The sequence below is a fragment of the Nicotiana tabacum genome, chromosome 22 (genome assembly GCF_000715075.1).
Source record: "Nicotiana tabacum cultivar K326 chromosome 22, ASM71507v2, whole genome shotgun sequence".
NCBI lineage: Eukaryota > Viridiplantae > Streptophyta > Magnoliopsida > Solanales > Solanaceae > Nicotiana > Nicotiana tabacum.
The window spans coordinates 205493077-205512429 of NC_134101.1; the positions used below are offsets into that span (position 1 = coordinate 205493077).

The window sequence follows — 19353 nt, forward strand, 5'->3', positions numbered from 1 at the left end:
CATTTTGGCATGATCTTGTCATTATACAAGTTTGATAACGAAGCATAAAGAAAAATTCATATCCCAAAATTTACGTATAATTTGACAGTCTCGCAAGTTACGTATATTTTTTGTAGTTTTGTAACTCCTTATGGGGAATTCATATTAGTTGAGTATTTCCTTCTTCTAGTCAAGAGAGCAGAGAGTTTACATATATACAATATTAAAAGTATTTTCATTACCATCGAGCAATAATCGATGGCCAGGCCCCTATTGGGCAACCTCTGATCAGATGGTAAGTTATATACCGATCTATTGTGGCCGAGCGCTTATGAGCGAGCCTAGTTGGTCGAGATACAGAGCCTAGTATGGCCGAGCACTTATGAGTGAGCCTACTATGGCAGAGCAGTCATATATATATATATATATATATATATATATATATATATATATATATATATATATATATACCGAGCCTTATAGGTCCGGACAAATATTTTACTTACTATATTGAGAGAGTTGAGTCGGTATCAGCAGGTAAGCATATCTTCAGATTATCTTTGACTTCCAGCTACTTGCATTTATTATATTATCAGTTCAGTTTCAGCTTTCAGTATATTACCTTACATACTCGGTACATTATTTTGTACTGACGTTTTTCTTGCTTGGGACGCTGCGTGTCATGCCCGTAGGTACAGACAATCAGTTTGACAAGCCCTCATTGTAAACAAGATTGACATTCAGTGAAGGATCGGTAATACTCCACCTCATTCAGAGTGCAGCCGAGTCTATGAGTCATCGTGTCAGAGTTTTACTACATTCTTATGGGTCAGCCGGTACCCTGTCCCTTTTTATGTCAAATAATCTTAGAGGCTTTGTAGACACAGAAGTTCATTTTGTACAGTATGTCAGAGGTTTTGACGGCCCATTTGCATTAATGTTTTATGAACGATAGTTCAATAATATAACATTTGCCTGCGTACAATTGTATATTATGAGTTGTGGCCATGTTGGCCCATAATAGTTATAAAAAGAGTGAATGAGTTGCAGAGTGGTTCGCTCAGGCCAGTGCGGCACCGAGTTCCAGCCATGCCTCCCAAGGTTGGGGCGTGACATTCTCAACCTGTTCCAACTCGTCAATGTGCATCATCTCTTCATCGGGAAATTAAGTTCTTAATGGTTCATACTCTTCATCGATCGGGTTCTCGGCCAAATGATCGGCCAATGCTTGGGCTTTCATCGCAGTCCGAGTTACATAGATAAGGTCAAATTCTGTGAGCAAAATCTGCCACTTCGCAAGTCTCCCGATGGGCATAGGCTTCTGAAAGACATACTTTAACGGATCCAAATGAGAAATGAGGTAAGTAGTGTAGGATGACAAATAATGCTTCAACTTCTGTGCTACCCAAGTTAGGGCGCAATATGTCCTTTTCAAGTGAGTGTACTTGACTTCATAGGATGTGAACTTCTTGATGACATAGTAGATGGCTTGCTCTTTCCTGCCAGTGATGTCATGCTGACCCAACACACAACCAAATGAATTATCCAAGACTGTCAAGTAAAGAATCAAAAGTCTTCCTAGTTCCGGTGGGACCAACACAAATGGGTTGGACAAGTACCCCTTTATCTTATCAAATGCTTATTGACACTCATCAGTCCACTTGACCGCAACATCCTTCTTCAGCAACTTGAAGATAGGCTCACAAGTTGTCGTGAGTTGAGCAATAAATCTGCTGATGTAGTTCAACCTCCCTAACAGACTCATCACCTCAGTCTTGTTCCTTGGAGGTGGCAATTCTTGGATAGCTTTGATCTTTGACGGGTCCAACTCGATGCCTCGACGACTGACTATTAATCCCAATAGTTTTCCGGATGGAATGCCAAATGCGCACTTGGCGGGATTAAGCTTAAGATTGTACCTGCGAAGCCTCTAGAAAAATTTCCTCAAATCTTCGACGTGGTCGGCCTGCTACTTTGACTTTACGATCACATCATCCACATAAACATCAATCACCTTGTGTATCATGTCATGGAACACCGTAGTCATTGCGCTCATGTAAGTTGCCCCAGCATTTTCAAACCGAATAGCATTAACCGGTAGCAATAAGTCCCCCATAGTGTGATAAATGCTATCTTTTCTGCATCATCCATCAAAATCTACTGGTATCCCATATAGCAATCCACAAAAGAACCGATCTCATGTTTGGCACAATTGTCAATCAGAATGTGGATATTCGGCAATGGAAAAATATTCTTTGGGCTTGCTTTGTTGAGATCACGATAATCAACAGATACTCTAGTCTTGCCATCTTTCTTTGTCATTGGCACAACATTAGCTAACCAAGTGGGATATCGTGTGACCCGAATGACCTTTGCGTCCAACTGCTTGGCGATTTCTTCCTTAATCTTCACACCCATGTCAGTTTTGAACTTTCTCAACTTCTGCTTGACGGGATGGAATGTCGGGTTGGTGGGTAATTTGTGAACCACCAAGTTAGTGCTTAGACGCGGCATGTTGTCATATGACCATACAAAAATATCTTTATATTCAAATAGTGCTTTAATTATCTCCTCCCTAATTTGCGGTTCAAGATGGAAACTTATCTTAGTTTCTCTGACATTATCTGGGTCCCTTAATTGATTGCTTTCGTATCGTTCCGGTTAGGCTTGGGTTTTTCTTCAAAATGATTTAATTCCTTACTAATCTCTTCAAAGGCCTCATCCTCATCATATTTTGATTCATCATCACACTCTATTTCTTGAATTATTATTTCAGAAGTAGATTGACTTTTAAGACTTGGCCAAAGATTCCTCATGCATGTCATGTCATTGAAACCAGCATAAAAAGAATAGTACATGGATGAAAAGAAAAACAAAAAATAAAACTGTCAGGAATGATAGAAAAGGGAAATTGCATTTCATTGGAAATAAAAGATAACAGGGTTTGTACATCCAAACGGACGAAACATAGAATCTGAATTACAATCCTGGAATAATCCAGATAAATTGAAAGAAAATCAAAGCAAACTACCTAAACTCCTTCCGGGTAGGGAGAGGAGTAGCCTCCCAATTGTTAAGCTTTGCATTCGGCCCAACAGACTGCACAACTGCTTTGCTAGAACCTTCTCCAACTTCCACCACGTTCACATCACCGAACAACCTCTCAAACCTTTCAATTAACTCTTCATCAATGTCAACCACAAAATTGGGAACTATTGTCACTGGGAGTTTCCTGGCACTGGGCTTGACAAACGACCTGGAGAGATGTGGGATAGGCTTGGGAAGTGCCCACACCTTCTGTTTCAACTTTCTAGCCCTTTTCACATCTGCGGCTGTGGGTTTGAATCCCAAGCCAAACGTACCCAAGTTCTTAGGGAGGGACACTGGCTGTATAATACCCTGCAGAGATGCGCCCAGACTGTTACTAGGTACAAAGCCATTTTTCAGCATTTCAAAAGCTGCCATGACTGATGCGGCGGTTACCTTTGGAGTTGGAACGCATTTCCCTTCTGGAATTTTCTCGACCGACACTGTTTCAAAAACCTGATAGACCAAAGGTCCTTTGTCATCTTCAAACTTGATGAATGGGACAATGGCATCAGTGTGAGCACACAAACTATTTTCACCATGCACGATGATCTCCTGTCTATCCCATTCGAACATGACCATCTGGTGCAGAGTGGACGAGACTGCTTTGGTGGCATGAATCTAAGGGCGACCTAACAACAAATTGTAGGAAATGGCTACGTCTAGCATCTGAAACTCCATGGTGAATTCCACTGGTCCTATTGTCAACTCAAGCACTATATCGCCAACTGAATCTTTCCCTCCACCGTCAAATACCCGAACGCAGATTTTGTTCTTGTGAATCCTCTCATCATCCACCTTCAACTTATTCAGAGTAGAGAGAGGGCAAATGTTTGCACTGGAACCATTGTCAACTAATACCCTGGTAACCACAGAATCTTCACATTATACCGTTAGATAGAGATCTCTGTTGTGTTCAGTACCTTCCACGGGCAACTCATCATCAGAGAAAGAAACCCTGTTCACTTAAAATATTTTATTGGCGATCTTCTCCAGATGGTTTATTGAAATTTTGTCGGGAACATGAGCCTCATTCAGAATTTTCATCAAGGCCTGATAATGTTCGTCCAAGTGGATTAACAATGACAACAGTGAAATCTGAGCAGCCGTCTTTCTCAACTGATCCACGATAGAATAGTCTTGTACCTTCATCTTTCTCAAAAACTCTTCCGCCTCTTCTTCAGTCACTACTTTTTTCACTAGAACTGGGTTATCTCTGGATGTTTTAGCTTTCCTTAACTATTTGGGAGCAAAGCATCTTCCCGAACGAGTTATCCATGGGCCTTATTGACTTCTTCTTTCACTTCCTTACCCTTGTAGGTTACTATCACCCGTTCATAGTTCCATAGGATAGCGTCGTTGTTGACTATCGGCAATTGGGTTACATGATTGATGATGACAGGATCCGTATGGGGACCCTCTACAATTATGATAGGCTTGTTTGCCACTCCTAGCACAACCACTTTTGACCTTTCTTATTTTTCTGCAACATCACTTGGGGACCCTTTCTTGACTACCGCAGATGGCTCACCATTTTCCCCACCCAAGTTGTTCACTGATCCTTCAATCATGGGTTTTTTAACTAGCTTGACCTCACTGGACCGAATCATCATGACGATCTGCGAAGTCTTCTTGGGATCCCCTCCTTTATGTGCTATCTCGATCATGTTCATTTCCTGATGGGTTGGTAACTAATTATGGTTGATGTTGGGTGCCTTTGGAGTTTGGACTTCAATCAGATTTTTGTCAATGAGCTCTTGGATAGTATTTTTCAAGTGCCAGCACTTCTCCGTATCATGCCCCATAGTACCAGAACAATATTCACAGCATACAGAGTAATCGAGATTCTTTGGAGGAGGGTTCGTCAATTTCGAGTCTATTGGCCTCAGCATATCCAATTGCCTCAGTCTGTGGAACAAACTAGTATAGAACTCCCCAACGGGGTGAAGGTTTTCTTCCGCTGCTACCTCTTGTTTTTAAATTCTTGATTGGGCCGGAAACCGGGGCCAGCATGGTTTCGGTAAGCTCGTGGGGGTAGGTAAGTATTTTGTGGAGCCGGGTAGGTATTTTGTGGGGCTGGCACATGCCATTGTGCTTAGGCAGGAGGTTGTGTGTATGTTTGGGCATGGTGGACAAAAAAATGAGGGTCTGGTGATAGGAAGTAATGCTGGGGTGGATTATATAGGGTTTGGGTGTAGGTTTGGTAGTAGGGTCGAGGCTAAGTATAATGGTGTGATGGGCCCCTAGGTCCGAACCATGATCCTGAATCAATTGTTGCCACATCTTCTTTCTTCTTCTTTTTGATTACTCCCCCAGTACCGTTTTGAGTGGCTTGGGTAGTTGCCTTAATAGTCGAGCAACTCATGATTTTGTTTGATTTAAGCCTTTCTTCCACCATGCCACCCATCTTCACTACCTCGTTGAAGGACTTGCCTATGGCTGATACCAGATGGCGGTAGTAAGTGGGCTTCAGGGCCTGTAGAAAATAATCAACCATTTCGCTCTCTTTCATTGGAGGGTCAACCCTTGCTGCTTGTTCTCTCCAACGTAAACCGTACTCCCTGAAACTTTCACTAGGATTCTCAATCTTAGTTAGAGACAAATGATCTGGAACAATCTCGAGGTTGTATTGGAAATGACAAGAGAATGCTTGGGCCATATCATCCCATGTATACCATCTGCTGTGATCGTGACGAGTGTACCACTCCAACACCACGCCGCTCAGACTCAAACTAAATTATGCCATCAACAACTCTTCTTTCCCACCGGCTCCTCTCATTTTGCTTGAAAATCCCCTCAAATGGGCCACCGGGTCTCCTTGCCCATCATATAGATGAAATTTGGGCATCTTGAATCCTACTGGAAGTTGAACATCAGGAAATAGACACAGATCTTTGTAGGCCACGCTCACCTGGCCTCCTAATCCCTTCGTGTTTCTGAATGACTGTTCCAAGCTTTTAACCTTCCTGAACATCTCCTCTTGTTCTGGATTTTTAGGTGGTTTCTTAGTCTCAATAGGGAGGTCAAAACGAGGAGTGTAGGAGTAAGGTTTCGGGGCCTTGAAAGTAGGCTCCGGGGGATAATATTTGTTATCTTAGGTCTGGAGTGAAATCTCACTAGAGGATCGGTGGAGTGTAGCGGGTGGGGTGCCACGAAAACAGGAGTAGCTGGTGGAGGAGAGTAGGAAACTAGTTTGGGTGGTGGGGCTTGTGGTGTTTGGGAAGTGGTGCCTTGGTAGTGGTGGTAAATGGGAAATCCTGGAGACGAATCGACAGTGGGAGGTTCCTGGGACTGAGCCAACGGCGGGATGAAAGCAGGGTTGGCATGGTAGGATGGTGGTGGATGCCCTTTAACCCATGCCTGGTACATCTCTGTCATATGTTGTTTCAACTTATACACTTCCTTTTCCAGATTAACATATGACTCTGTCCCTTCTCTTGACAGATCAATAACACTCACATCCAGTTCTTGGTTAGCCATGATCAACTTGTTTTTGGATTTGGTGTTGTACGGGTGAGTTGCCAGAATGCCGAACAAACTAACCACCTGCCTGGTTGATTTTCAACAACAAATTTGTTAGCGATTAGAGCTTAACAGATAGGCAACCGCACATTGGGGATGCTATGCACCTAAATAGTTAACCATTTCTATTATGCATTTTGATGGGTTTCTTGCGTCATCCCGGCTTTCCCTAATTTCGATTTTGCAGCTTCTCTCTTGTTTTGCCATTGTTTCCTTCCCACAGTTTCTTGCTTTCTCTCTTCTTCTTTTTTCATCTTATTCTTTTTTTTCATCTATTTTTTTCTATCTCTTTTTTTCTCTTTTGGTTATGATCGAATCCTATGGAGATTGTCTACGTATCATGACGCCGCATGAATCAGACCAAACGTAGTTCTAGGATAAGTGCAAAATACATAAAAATATTTTGGGGTTTTCAAATTTTCATAAAATAAAATCGACTCATCCTACTGAATTTAATCATAAAAACTAACAGACTCGAAAAGGGGAACTAACAGACTCCAACAGAAACATGAAAATATAGAGTCGAAAATGGACTAACAGACTCCAACAAAGAAAAAATGAAAATACAGGCTTGAAAATAGACTAACAGACTCCAACAAAGAAAATGAAAATACAGACTCGAAAGAAAACCATGAATACATCATTGCCTCAACTGCTCCGGGGGCTCGCGGGACATCAGTCAGTGTTGCCACGGGCCTATGCGCTAGATCCCCTTGTAGACGATAGAGATCCTCCATTATCTAGCTGACAAAGATCATTACAGTGGCGAAGAACATGGATCTGGTCATGTCCTCACACTCACTGCATTTCATCGTGATGTAGTCGGCGATCCTTCTGACGCTTTCCCTTATGATTCCCTTTTCTTGCAACAAACGCCCAATCTACTGGGATCTAGCTTCTAAGATTTGGGTGGCGATATGATTCTGCTCTTGCAAGTGTTGTAGGTCTACCTCTAACTATGCCATCAAAGCATAGCACTGTTCTCTCTCGGCTTTGAAATTTTTTGCCTGCTTGCTCATTTCATTCTCAAGGATGGTGATATTTTTCTTCAACCCCACGATTCCGTTGTCATATTTCTCTTTTAACTGTTTGACCAAGCGTGCTCGTTCCTCCATATTTTTGGCCAATTTTGTTCGATCTTATGCCAGTTCTCCTTTGGCCTTGTTCAGATCAAAACCATATTCACCCATTTTCTTACTAAGGTTCCCTATAAGCTTTTCATCTTTTGTACTACTAGCGGGGTTTTTGGCTGCTATTTTTATTTCCTGAATTTGGGCTCGGAGAGCGTCATTTTCTTTAGCTAGCTTTTTCTTTTCGCCCTCATCCACGGCGGTTTGCAAACCATTCTTAAACTGAAGATCCCTGACTTGTTTTTCCAATTTGCCTATTGTGGCCCTGTACTCATTCTCTTTGGCCAACCAAGCCCACTGTTCTTACAATGCTTCAACAAATTCCTGAATGTGAGGCTTTTTGGTTGGTCTTTTAGGTTCGTCCCTTGCAGTGTTCTTCTTTCTATACCAGGAAAGATAGGTGGGTGAGACCTCACCTCTAGATAGGTTATGCACTCGAGTGTTTGCTGTCAAATACTGGCACTCATTCCAAATATGACAAACTGTTTCTTTATGAAATTGGCCATCAGAGCTGACTTCGACCGCATACACACTAAGATCTTCATATGGGTGCATCACCTGGCATCTTCCCAACTGTCTCATCACCCGGTATAGAGCGTAAGGCTGAATGACTCGAAGACCCATTAGGAGGAGATAAGGACCGGTGGCAGGAATATACACAATTTCTTCAACAGGAAGCCAACCCAGTGTCCACTCTATTTGCCCCGCAGTGATGGAGCGAAGGCGGGATACCCAATCTCCAAACCCTTCTAGTAGCTTGAACCCTAAAATCCTGGTGTCGAACTCTTCAATGCAGCTTTTCTCTACGGACCCATAACTCATGTACTGAGGGTAGTGACACAGATGCTCGATCATCCACATCTGTAATAGCAAATTGTATCCCTCGAAGAAGTCTACCCCAGCTTTACAAGATGTGAGAGCTCAGTATATATTAGACACTATCATAGGGGCGAGGGTGCTCTTGGCATTGGTAATCAAGACAATGATGACTCCAGCCACCCGCAGATCAATATTCTCATCCTTCCGGGGAAACACCACGAGGCCTAAGTAAGCTACCATGAAAGCGAAATGCCTATGCTCATCCCATTTTGCTCGGTTCCCTTTGCTACAAACACCATTCTCCGGTTTGTCAAATCCTTCTACATGGCCGTACCTCTGGTATATGAAGCGTGGAGTGGAAAAACCGACCACCAAATAAGCGTACTGGACCCCCTACTTGTTTTTAGCAAATCCAGGAACTTGTGAGAGGTAACGGTTCTTGGAGCGACCAGATACTTATGCCTTAGACCTTCAGTACTTCCCATATAACCCGCTATCTCTTTCAAGGTGGGTGTGAGTTCAAAATCCGAGAAGTGTAGGACGTTGTGAGCTGGATCCCAAAATGTTACTAGTGCCTTTATTATGTCTCCTTTAGGCCTGATCTTCATCAATCCGGTGAGCCCTACCAAATTAAGGTTGACCACATCTCGTCCTTCATCACCCAAATCCTCCCACCACATGAGTAGATCCAACGGAATCTTGGACATGATCTTCATTGGTAAATTTTGACTCGTGCTCATTCTGCACATTTAGATTAGGGAGATTGGTTTGCACACGAAGTGAATCTCATTTTAAAAAATGACAAAAGGGGTTATTTTTTGCAAAAATAAAGAAGTGAGGGCTACTCTTGCGAATGCGGCCCTTCAACACTTTGAAATGAAAGTTTTTAGAGCTGTGCTCGCTAAGTGGCCAAAATTTGATAAAAATACAGTCTGTGGCTATTCTTACAAAAACAGCCCTCCGGCGTCCCGTTGGGACATTTGGCTATTTAGACAAGAACAACATTACCCACTTTATTTATGATTATGACGACGCTTCATATATTTTTTCAAACCTTTTTCAAAAGCGGTGCTGGACCCGATAAGGGTTGCCTACGTATCCCACATCCGGTGAGAATCAAAACCGCGTAGTTCGACCAGTTTTGACATAAAAACAAAAAAATAAAAGTCATTTTGGACTGATTCTTCTCTTTTCAAGAAACTACTTTTTTCAAGGAATCCTTTTTCTTCTTTTTTTTTTCAAAAAAAATTGGCAGAGTTTCGGGACATTTTGAGCATCATTTTTGGGAAACGGATGAAATCCTCTCTCATACCTCGACTCGGTCTTTCTTTTGGTTTCCCTCACTCAATCTTGAAGCCAGTCGACATGCAATCCGAAATAAATTAAATGCACAGGTAGCACATAAAATGCATCAGGTTGGTCTTTTATTTCAGGTACACCTGTCCTAGACAGACCCAACCCCTGTGTTGAGTCTCCAAAGTCAAATGCACATGATGCAAACAAGCGTTCCTACTAGGGATCCGACATGAAGCTGAGTTATTCTAGGTTTAAGACCTAGGTGTATTGTTCTAGACCTGGCTTACTTGAGCGGACAACTCGAGCCGGGGGGGGGGCAGCGTACCGGTAACCAAAAGATCATTCGGCTTTGCAACTTGTCCGAACCTCGTTCTAATTAGGTTATGACACTAACACAAGGAAGTCACGCCAGCATGCACTTCTCAGAAGATTAGAAGAGAGGGGTTTCGTAGCAGTTTATATGCAGTTCAGATAATATCAAACCGGTAAAAAGCAACATTTAGCACATTAAGCCCAAACATGTAAATAAAGCCAGATAATACATAAAGCCAAATATAACAATTATTCTAAGCTTGAATTCTTGAACCCTGAACCTGAGATTCTGGGTTCAATCCCCAGCAGAGTCGCCAAAGCTGTCAGACCTTCTTTTTCCACCCCTGGAAGGGTATAAGAGAGTTTCTTCCAATTTAAGTGAAAATCGAAACGGGATGATCTATTTAAAATTTAGAGTCGTCACTTGGGATAATTTATGGTGTCCTAAGTCACCGGTTTAAAATCCCGAATCGAGGAAGGTTGACTCTATTTTACAGTCCGCGAACACAGAAATCCGGGTAAGGAATTTTGTTAACTCGGGAGAAGGTGTTAGGCATTCCCGAGTTTCGTGGTTTTAGCACGGTCGCTCAATTGTTTATATTGGCCTATTTATTTGATTTTAAAACATCTTTGAAACCCATGTGAATTTTTAATCCTCTTAAAACTGCTTTTAATAATCTAATTATTATAAAACTAATTATTTGATTAAACATTGGGAATCATGTCACGGGAACCGTACCCCCGATCCACAACGTGTTTATTTATTAACAAGATTAAATTGTGATCGGGTCACATAAATGTACCTCCGAATTTAGAAATTAAACATCACAGCCACGTCACGGGAACCGTACCCGTGGCTATGACAATTAATTAATTAAGGTCTAAAGCAAACTACGAGAGTTCAAGGCATTTTCTACACTAGTTAAGATATCGACGTGAGAGCCATAGATTAGGTGATTGTATAGCACACTTCAACTTAGTAAAAGCATTATTTCAAACAAGAAAAACACAATTTGCAGTTCTTGTTTGCACATTCACTGAAATCATGCTAGTTCTCAACCCCTTGGGCCACGCCTGTCATAGGCTCTATGGGCCACAACACTCAAAGTAACTATCGGGCCCAAAGGGAGCCCAAATTTGACTTAAGGCAATGCCGAAGAATCAAAGACTCGAGATCTAGTCTTTCCATAGTCATGCAGTCAATATTTGAACCTCAAAATCCTAGCCAAGTGTCACAACCCAAACCAAAGGGCCGCGACGGGCACCCGGTTCCTTACTCAACCGAGTACCAACGTAACATATCTTTATTAACATGTTATCATGAGTAAATGAGCCAGAAAACCCGTCATGAGATAACAAGAATAAAACATAAGGGAACACTCAACATATGAAGACCCAACATGATATACAAAATAATATATGTGACATACGGGCCTATAAGGCCGACATGACCATTAGTAAACTCGAAACATAGGCCGACAAGGCCATATGATTATCCATACACCTGACATCTGTCTACAAGCCTCTAAGAGTACATAAAATCATAAAGGTCGGGACAGGGCCCCACCATACCAATCAATACATATCCAAAGCATACTGACCAAATAGGCAACTCTGGAGCAAGTGGAGTGCACCAACACCTTCGCTGACTGATACCCTACTAGGAGGACTGTCAACCTATCAATCGGGACCTGCAGGAATGAAACGCAGCGTCTCCAGGCAAAAGGGACGTCAGTACGAATAAAGTACCGAGTATGTTAGGCAGGAAAGCATAAACAAGAATAGTAATGTAAAGAGAGAGATAGAAGAGATACAACCTGTAACATCTGAGTGCCTCTAGGGGCTATGATATGAAATGCATAATACATATATATACATAAACTTTTTAAAAACATTCGCCTCTGTGGGCATCATCATCATCATATCGTACCCGGCCTCAAAGAGGACTCGGTAAAAGCATACCCGACCATCATAAGGTTCAGTAGAATCGTACCCGGCCACGTGGAGCTCGGTAAACCCAACTGATCAGTGGTTACACAATATCTGCCGTACCCGGCCGACTATAGCGCGACTCGGTAGAGTAAAATAGATACATATACATAGTGCATGCTCAACTCATGGAATCACATTCTAAACCTTTTGGAGTGACTTAAGAACATTATGGACATCCCTACCATCAATATGAACCTTAGTAGAATTTATGGATCATACACACTTGTTTAGAATAATTTTATAAGGAAAGAACAGCATGGACAACCTTAGTTGCTAGGAGTAGATCCGTTATGAAGTAGAGTATTCATTTCACTTTAGATCATGTCAAAAGAAAGAAGAAAGTGCATTAACATACCTTAAACCCATTGAGTCCTTAATCACTTCCAAGCAACTCTTCAAACAAGTCAACTCAATCTATCATATTATAAGGAGATTCAAAATCAGTGCTTAGCAAAGGCTAAGTCTATAACTTAAGCTAGTAGCTCGTTTACGTAAATTTTGGCAGCATCTCCCTTGTAACAAGGGTCTCCTCCAATACCATATACATACAACAATGACCAGAGCAATCCATCAATACATAATTATCAATATCAAGACACCATATAACAACAACAAGTCACAACTACATTACGACGAGCGGGAAGGTCCGATTGGAATCCGTATACCCCTTATCAATCCTTATAGACTTCTTACTTCAACATAACAGTATCATTAACTTGATAATGAAGTCATTAATCAATGATTCCAGCCTTATACCATATATTTATAACAACGAAAATAATCCACAACTTCAACTATCCCCAACTAGCAACTCTATTCACTAGTTCATGTCTAGCCCATCCATTTAACTTAATCAATATCAAGATAACCTTAGGCACAAGCAAGAACACAATATACATACCTCCTACAGTAACTTCAAGTCAAAATCCAAGTTATATTCATTTTACAACAACCCTTAATAGCAATACAACACCATAGAAGTGACTTAAGCTAATCCAGGTATTATCTTGTAGTTTATCATCCTAACAACTTAACCAACATACAAGAAAGCTTAAGCACAATTAGGTGTTGTTCTTCACTAGAACTAAGTTTTGATGTTGAAATATGGTGTAATCGCTTTGGAATCACTTAAAACCCTTGTGGTATATGTTTAGGAGGGTTAGGAGAAGTTGGAGACGAATATTAGTTGAAAAACGAGCAAAAATAGGCGTCCAAATCATTTATAAATTGAAGTAGGTCAACCACCGCCTAAGTGGGTCCCATTGGGAGCTGCATGCGCGGTCTCGCGAAAACACGAATATCTCTCTACTCCGATGTCGTATTGACGAACGGTTTAATGAATTAAAAACTAGACTCGTAGATCTTCAATTTGGTTGGTAGAACACCCTATGATTCCAAGTATATTTGGTTAAATTCTTAGATACATTTGACCTAAATTTCAGCAAATTTATGAATGTAACTTGTGATGACCTTTGCCAACTCTTGTTCCACAACTTGCTTGCCTTCAAAATGTAGAAAATGATTATCATACGACTAAAATAAATTATAGAATAACCTCCTTATCATGTTAATAACCATAGTTTCACCCCAAAGTATATGTTATAATATTCTAAACTTGTCGACTTTTGACGAAACTTATTTTCTTCAATTGGTTTAGCTTCTAAGATTTCCAACCCTCTTGGTACTCGTTATTCATGATCTTAAATATTTGTAACCTCCAAGGTAACATGATTAACTTACTTTATTTTCTTCCAAATATAATCTCATTTCCGAGCTTACATCAATGACTTACGACGTACTCTCACGTATGAAAACTTGGGGTGTAACACCAAGCTTATCTACATTCATTAGTATGCAATAACAGGCTAAAAGGGCTATGAGTATCACCATACTAGATTACATTGTTTTTTAAAAAAAATTGTTTGAATTCAAGGGTATTAATGACATACAAACACAAAACCATACAACGTTCAGTTTAACTTCAATCCCAAACTAATCTTAAGAACAATGATAAGAAAATCAAGACCTCAATTAAACATTTTAACACACCACATCAACAAAACATGGCGAGATTGACATTAAACAACCATGGTTTTAAGTATAAAGTCCAATTAGCACAACTGAAAGCCATGAGGCCTCCGGCCAAACCCATAACAGAGCCAAGCCCTGCAGTAGCGATCATGTGAGCTATTGGATTGGAGAAGCAGGCCTAAACAACACATGGTAAGGTAACTCCCCACTTTGTAAACATCCTTAAGTCCAGGCCCAAAGAGCCTAAACCTTGCAAAGCTAAGGCTGAGGAACAACACTCAATATCGAGCCCGATAGACATTCAACAATACACAGCAGGAATTCAATTTCAAGACAACTCACAAATACACTATGAAATCTAATCTAAACTAGGCTATTTTCTCAATACCACAAGTATCAGAACCCATGATGTTCAAATATCAATCACTTGAATCCAAAATCACACCCAAACTCTTAAATTGATTCATTTTACAACATATGAAGGACATGAGAAAGCCAAAATACATGTCTAGTATTAGATTGACTACAGAATACTAGAATAATAGAAGAAACATAAGGAATAGAAGTCAAATTCAACTTTGTATTCAATCAGGTTTCAACTCGCAACACATGTTCACATTCACTTGTTGTGCATAGTTTGAAGAATACCTAATTGCAAATAAAAACAAAGAGTTAACATCAGCAGAATATCAGCAACACCAACACAAACTGAACAACCAAGAGATTCGGTCCTTTCAAGCCATTCTTAGCCCAAAATGAATCAAAGATTACTTCAAACTTTAAAACCCAAAGAATTACACAAAAAGCTTCAATGTAACAGTATTTTGTGATTTGTATTTGTATTTTTTTCTGATTCTACAAACTTTTTCAATGTTTGTATTTTTCATCCGTTTCTAATTTCTAGGGTCTGAACTCCCTTTGAAAATTTAGGAAATGGGACCTTTATAGAGGGGTTTTAGGGCAGCAGTGGTTAGTTTCCAAACTTAGCATTTACCCCTTCCCCAAATTCCCTCTATTCACTTCAGACCGCAATTTAAAATTTGCTTTGCAAACCAATCCATTCGCCCACTTTCCTAGAAGATTCTCAATCAGTTATAGTAAGATTCCATTGGCCAACTTCCCTAAACTACCCTTTAAATTTTTGTTATTTACCCTCCCAACCTAAACCAACTATGGGTCAGGCCGACCCAAACAAACTAGGGTTGTTGTTGGGACGGGTCAAAAATAAACCAAAGGCCCAAGACTCCACCCAGCCCATGAGTATTCTAAAACTCAAAAATCTGACCCAAATAAATTAACATTCAAATTATGGCCCCAAAAGAACTAAATCAATTTTAATACTAACTAGTGAAAACAAACCGAACAAAAATTATCCAAGATTAACTCATGGCGACTGCTTATACAAATTTACTGATTAAAGATGGAAATAAAGAGAAAAGAAAGAGAAAAAGAAAGAATGAATATGGAGGAGAAACAAAAGCTGGGAAAACATGGACAAGGAATACCTAGGGTTGGAGACAAACAGGATTGAAAGCTTGTCCGGCAACTTCCGATTTGACCCAAAATTGGTATCAATCACATGTTCTCTTTGAGAACAAACGAACAATAGTAGTTTCAGGCCTAATCGTTCATAGAACTTGAAGACTTGAAAGATCTCCTTTTCTTTGTTTTAGATCTGAAACTGACCCGATTTGGTGAGGACCTGGGGAGAAGAGGTTGTGGATTGGGACTCAGGGATGAACGGTGGTTGTGTGGTTGGATTTTGGTGGTGGTTTGAGCTCCGCCGCTGGCCGGAGATGGAGAAGACATTCATGGAGGCAGGTCTAGGTTTAGAGATGGGGAGATGAAGTGGAAGGGGTATTTGGGAACTGACTTGTCTCTGGGGAATTTGGACAGTCTTAAGCAAAAATGGAGAAGTATTTTAGGCCGTTGGATGAAACGAGATGAAAGGCCAGGATTTGTTAAAGCTTATTGAACTCAAAGAGACGCAGTTCTATTCCCACACTACATCGTTTGTAGGTTCCTGGGGCTGAAAGCTTTGGGCCGGGGATAGGCGTGGCTCGGACGGGTTTAATGGGTATTGTATGGGCTGTAACAATGATCTTGTCCCAATTTTCGCAAGACAAGTCAATTTTCCAACTCTTTTATTATTAAAATTCTTTTCTTTCAACCAAATTAATTTAACACTTAAATTAACTCTTAAACTAAAATGACTTACCAAATTAAACTAATCACTCAACACAATATTTTCAATAATTAAATAAATCCTAAATTAATGAAAATTCAAAATTTAAAGTTAAAAAGTTAAAAATACAAAATGAGTCATTTTTGGTGATTTTAATCATTTTTTATAAGACCACTAAATTGCTAATTAACCTAAAAATATAAAATTAAATCTTAAATGCAAATGTAATGTATTTTTGTATTTTCATGAATTAAGCAAAATTAAACATGCACAAAGAAATGCAAACAATTAACAAAATGCCACAAAAATCTACGAAATTGCCAATAATGGGAAAAATTTATTTTTCTTGAATTTATGGGAGTTATTCACATAGGGAAAAAATTACGTGCTCACACCTAATCACCTTCTTTCCCTCATAATATGAATTTGGCACATTTGCTCCATCAGGCAATAACTCATCCTTCAACATTTTTAATAACATTATAAATGACTCATTGCTCTAACGACCCATACCTTTTATATGAAGCAGTTTAATCAAAGTGGAAAGCTTTGAACATTTCGAATTTTGGTATAGTGGTTGTTTGAAATCTTTCAATGAGCTGTAAACCTTTTTGGTTTCAACGTTCGGTTCATCTCCGAGTAAATCATTATCACGAACGTCCGGAGTTCCTTCATCATTATTAGGATATAAATCCCTCAGCATTTCATGTATTTCATCCTCATCCTCATAATCTTCTACTTCATTATCATCATCAACTTCGCCTTCCGACTGTGTCTCACCCAAAACTTCACCATGATGATACCAAAAGGTATAATTTCGAATTATTCCATATACTTTCAAATGTATCTCGACTGTCTCACGTGTTCCTAATTTTGTGCTACAACATTTGACGCACGGACAACGTATTTCAGACAATTCTCCTGTTCTTCTAAAGGCATAATCCAAAAACTTTTGCACTCCAATTAAATAGGTATCGTCAAATCGGTTATCAACAAGTTGCATCCATTGCTTACTTGTTGACATAACCTTAAATAGGAAATAAAAAAAGGTTTTAACTAATTAAAGTAACAAAAGAATGTTATGAATGTTGTAAAAAGAATGCACTTTCAAAATTAAGTAGTTATATACACGTATTACTAATACACATATCCTTACTCCAAATTATATTCATTATTAAAAGGTACACATGTTCCTGCATAAGATTTTCAGATATTTGCTAAAACCGTTTGGTACCGAAAGAAATGGCAGATTCTTGGACCTTAAAAATGGTAGTTCTACAAGAACATCTTTTCGGGATTAAAAGATATTGTTTGGACATCTAGAAAAAAACCTCTGAAGAAAAAGGTGTCTTTTCTCTTGTAATCAACACAAGTTTGTTTTAGGAAATAGAAACTATTGACTTTTCACTTCGCTGAAGGTCAACAAATTGCTATTAGGATCGAGGAGATTACAGGGGATTTGTCGGTGACTAATGATAGACAAAAAGGAGTTGATGATAAGGTAACTTCAGGTGATTTGAATCGAGCAAACAATGCTAGTAAGCAACAAGGAGTTACACTAGTGGCTCAAGAAGGTAACAGTGATCGAGCTGTTGTCGATCGAGTGGCGCATGCTGTAATGCCTGAAGCAATTGTTTCTATCAGTGGTGACATTACTACTATAGCGCCAAACTCATGACCCTTCAAACAAGTCCCCAGAAGAATTGTAACACAAATTGCAAAGAAGAAAACCATCGCAGAGACGAAACTCTACATGAAAAAACTAAAATTTCTCCTCCTTGACCTACAAGCCCCATATTTAAACCGATATTCTCACTTTTATCACTCACACAACAACTATCACTATTCTAAACAACCCAATTGCAGAAAACAACAAAAAAAATAGAAAATTACAGAACCCGATTTTTGATTTCTGGTTTAATTGAAAAAAAAACAAAAAGAAGAAAAAAGGAACTAAAACAGATAAAAGAGGAAGAAATTAATCTTTCTCTTGATTAGGCAGATAATCCAATGGTAGAGACACCAACCTTCTTATTTTGAAGTGATGAATTTTGCAATCTTCTGAGTTTGAAGTGATGAATTTTGCAACCTTCGAGTTCTGAATGATGAAGTTTGCAACCTTCTGAACTTTGAAGAGATGAAGTCGCGCTTGATTAGGGACTGAAATTTGAAGAGAGTTGAAGTCGCCGCTTGATTAGGGATTGTAGCGTGAAATTAATTTTTTGGGAGAGATTTTAGGGTGAAAACTAAATTTCTGGAGGGATTTTACATTGAAAAAATATTTTTGGAGGTTTTTTTACTTTACTTTCACATTCCCGTCTCTATCCCACTAAAATTGAGTATTAGAGACCAGATATTAAATTTTTCTTTTAGACCAGAATAAGTTTAGTCGTGTATTTAAAAAACAAATTTGGTATTAGAGACCAAAAAAAATCTCATCCCTCTAACTACACTTTTAGAGACCATATTTAAAAATTGTCGCTAAATACTGGTCCCTAATAAGCCTTTTTCTTGTAGTGTTGGGAGCTTCCCCCTCTTTCCTGGCATCGATCCTCGTCTTCTTTGAGTCAGGCCTCGACGAGCCCAGAGTCCGTGAACTCGGCTGTGGCTTCCTGTCTTTGGGGTCTCGGGGCATCTTTGCGAAATGACTTGAGACCGAGAAATCAAGTCCTCTGATTTTTCCGCATACTAGTTCTACGTCCGGCTAAATACACAAATCTTCATAGTTCAAACCATCAATCCCTTTACCCCCTTTGACACCTTGATCTCGACTAGTAAGCTTCTTGAGTTCTTCTGCCATGTTCTTCATGAGTAGGTCCTTTTCGATGGATATGAATAGGGTTTGTTGGGGAGTGTGGGGAAAGGTTTCCACATATATGGGGTTACTTTGATGGACTCCAGGGATTTAGACGTAGTGGTGATCATTGGTTGAGTTTTGAGGATCGGGGATAGATTATGGTGCGTTCTGAGGAGTGTGATAGGTAGTGGTTTGTGAATACT

At 39.8% G+C, this 19353-nt stretch overlaps 1 long non-coding RNA gene across 2 annotated transcripts; it reads right to left on the reverse strand.

The window, feature by feature from the left end:
* Positions 1-11530: 11530 nt before the first annotated feature.
* Positions 11531-18691, reverse strand: LOC107823867 (uncharacterized). 2 transcript variants are annotated; one of them, XR_012705565.1, is made up of 3 exons: positions 18381-18689; positions 12493-12551; positions 11531-11858 (listed from the first exon to the last, which is right to left on the reverse strand). It is a non-coding gene; the product is annotated as an uncharacterized LOC107823867 (long non-coding RNA). The 2 variants fall into 2 exon arrangements; XR_012705566.1 differs by lacking the exons at positions 11531-11858; positions 12493-12551 and adding an exon at positions 14436-14816 and having other exon boundaries at positions 18381-18691.
* Positions 18692-19353: the final 662 nt, after the last annotated feature.